The 3,507-nt window shown below is 42.7% G+C and overlaps 1 pseudogene; it reads left to right on the forward strand.

The window, feature by feature from the left end:
• The first annotated feature begins 1,891 nt into the window (after positions 1–1,891).
• On the forward strand, positions 1,892–3,177 carry LOC101709104 (heterogeneous nuclear ribonucleoprotein A3 pseudogene; annotated as a pseudogene).
• Positions 3,178–3,507: the final 330 nt, after the last annotated feature.

A 3,507-nucleotide genomic window follows, 5' to 3' on the forward strand; every position in this document is an offset into this window, starting at 1 on the left:
GAGAAGTCTGAGTGGTAGGCAAAAACCAGATCAAGCTCTGGAATCTCTTCATGCTATATGTGGCTGTCTTTGTTTGTGGTTATATTTGTACTCCTTCCATTTCAGAAGGCAAAATATTCCAGAAGACAAATTAGATGGAGCTCAGGACAAACCACTCCAAAACACAGCAGTGAGAGATGTGTTAGTCAGCTTTCCATCACTATAACAAAATATCTGAGATAACTTATAAAGATGAAAGGTTGATTTTGACTCATATTTTTGGAGGTTTCAGACCATGGCCAACTGGTACCACTCCTTTTGGTGCTGTGGTGAGACAACATATCATGGTGGGAGTATGTGGCAGGACACAACCACTTACCTCACCACCAGAAAGCAAAAGAGAGTGAAGAGGGTCAAAGGCCCCACAATCTTCCCTTCTAGGGCATGCCCCAGTGACCTGAAGACCTCCCATTCAGCCCCACCACCCAGAAGTTCTACCTCTTCCAACAGCATGTTGCTCTCAAGCCTTTAACACATGGGCCTTTGGCAGATATTCAAGACCCAAACTATAGTAGGAGACTAGAATATGCCACCCCAAAATATGCCTCTTTGGTATATTATCTTAAGAAACTACACACATAAAAGTAGCCATGAACCAGGTATGGTGTTGCACACTTGTAATCCCAGCACTTTGGAGGGTAAGGCAGGAGGATTGCAAGTCCTACCTGAGCAACTTAGTGAGACCCTGTCTTAAAATTTGAAAATATAAGGACTGGGGCTAGTCAGTGCCAAGGCCCTGGGTTAAATTTCCAATACCATACATACACACACACACACACACACACACACACACACACAAAAAGAAACTTACATCCATAATGGAAATCTTGAGAGTATTTCCCTTTCTGAATCAGGTAAACAAAGATATCCAAAGCATTAGAGACTCATCTGTGGAGAAGGCATGGATTTAAATCTGCCTAGCAAACCTTTCTTTTGTATACAGGGCTTGTCCTGGCCATCTTGTATTAACCAGGTCTTTCCCCAAATCATTCTTCTCCAGGTCACCAAATGGTGAACCTAATTTCTAAGACAACTTCTTCAGTTATATTCTGGAGATCTGCTCATTTCTAGGTTATCTCTCATGAATACAGGATGTACACATGTTCTTGAACTTTTTTCTCTGTTGACCTACCTGTAATTACAGGGAGCCCCATTAAGAACTATGAAGAGTACAGAGAAAATTATTTTTCATTTTCTATAGTTTAGTATACAAATCACCTACCTAGTATTTCCAAGTAAATATTAGCTCAGACCTGTCCCTTCTTTTTATGGGCAAGAAATGGTCTCCAAAAACTCAAATCAATGAACTATGAAGGGACTGTTGACACTAATCAATGACATTGTGCTAGGTCCTATAAAGTGAAGGTTCACAAAGTCACTTAAAGATGAGAATAAAGTCATCTCACCTGAGGGGAAGCCAGATATTCCCTAGCTTGGGGAACACCTGGTACAAGTTATTGAGCACACACTATGTGTCAGACACACTAGCAGGCACTTCATCTAACTTACTGCTGATAATGCTGCACTCTACATTTTAATATAAGAAGCACTTGAATGTTGAGTGGCCCAAACTTGCACATTAAGTGAGAGAACTGGAAATGACACAATGGTCTGACTCCAAAGGTCATGTGTTAGGCAGCCTTCCATTACTATGACAAAGTACCTGAGATAGTCAACTTAAAAGGAAAAATAGGTTTATTTTGGCTTGTGGTATCAGAGGTTTCAGTCCATGGTTGCTTGGGCCCTGTTGTGGCACAATGTATCATGGTGGCAACATGTATCAGAGAAGGTCAGGAAGTGAATGAGAGAAACAAGAAGGATCCAGGATTCCAGTGTCCCCTTCAAAGTCATACCCCCAATGGGTCTCAAAATGGAGGTAAAACCACCGCCCGGTCGCCCCCAGCCCGACTCCGGCCGTTGCCGCCGCCACCGGGGGGAGGAGGGCCATGATCCAAAGGAACCAGAGCAGTTGAGGAAGCTGTTTATTGGTGGTCTGAGCTTCGAAACTACAGATGATAGCTTAAGAGAACATTTTGAGAAATGGGGCACACTCACCAATTGTGCGGTAATGAGAGATCCCCAAACAAAACGCTCCAGAGGCTTTGGTTTTGTGACTTACTCTTGTGTTGAAGAGGTGGATGCAGCAATGTGTGCTCGACCACACAAAGTTGATGGGCGTGTAGTGGAACCAAAGAGAGCTGTTTCTAGAGAGGATTCAGTAAAGCCTGGTGCCCATCTAACAGTGAAGAAAATCTTTGTTGGCGGTATTAAAGAAGATACAGAAGAATATAATTTGAGAGACTACTTTGAAAAGTATGGCAAGACTGAAACCATGGAAGTTATGGAAGACAGGCAGAGTGGGAAAAAGAGAGGATTTGCTTTTGCAACTTTTGATGATCACGACACAGTTGATAAAATTGTTCAGAAATACCACACTATTAATGGGCATAATCGTGAAGTGAAAAAGGCCCTTTCTAAACAAGAGATGCAGTCTGCTGGATCACAAAGAGGCTGTGGAGGTGGATCTGGCAACTTTATGGGTCATGGAGGAAACTTTGGAGGTGGTAGAGGGAATTTTGGGCACGGTGGAAACTTTGGTGGAAGAGGAGGCTATGGTGGTGGAGGTGGTTGCAGCAGAGGTAGTTATGGTGGAGGTGATGGTGAATATAATGGATTTGGAGGTGATGGTGGGAACTGTGGCAGTGGTCCTGTTACAGTAGTAGAGGAGGCTACGGTGGTGGTGGACCAGGATATGGAAATCAGGGTGGTGGATATGGTGGAGGAGGAGGATATGATGGTTACAATGAAGGAGGAAATTTTGGTGGTGGTAACTATGGTGGTGGTAGAAACAATAATGACTTTGGAAATTATAGTGGTCAACAGCAATCAAATTGCGAACCCATGAAAGGGAGCAGTTTTGTTGGAAGAATCTCTGGTAGTCCTTATGGTGGTGGTTATGGATCTGGTGGTGGAAGTGGTGGATATGGTAGCAGAAGGTTTTAAAAAACAACAGAAAAGGGCTACAGTTCTTAGCAGGAGAGAGAGCGAGGAGTTGTCAGGAAAGCTGCAGGTTACTTTGAGACAGTCATCCCAAATGCATTAGCGGAACTGTAAAAATCTGCCAGAGAAGGAACGATGTACCATAGTCAGAAAAGTTACTGCAGCTTAAACAGGAAACCCTTCTGGTTCAGGACTGTCACAGCCACAGTTTGCAAAAAGTGCACCTATTGATTAATGCAATGTAGTGTCAATTAGATGTACATTCCTGAGGTCTTTTATCTGTTGTAGCTTTGTCTTTTTCTTTTTCTTTTCATTACATCAGGTATATTGCCCTGTAAATTGTGGTAGTAGTACCAAGAATAAAAAATTAAGGAATTTTTAACTTTAAAAAAAAAAAGTCATACCCCCAATGTCCTAATTTCCTTCCATTAGACCCCACCTCCTAAAGATTCTACCACCACAGTCTGG

This window comes from Heterocephalus glaber, unplaced genomic scaffold (assembly GCF_053883595.1).
Source record: "Heterocephalus glaber isolate CG9 unplaced genomic scaffold, H.glaber_assembly_v1.0 deba00000071, whole genome shotgun sequence".
Classification (NCBI taxonomy): Eukaryota; Metazoa; Chordata; class Mammalia; order Rodentia; family Bathyergidae; genus Heterocephalus; species Heterocephalus glaber.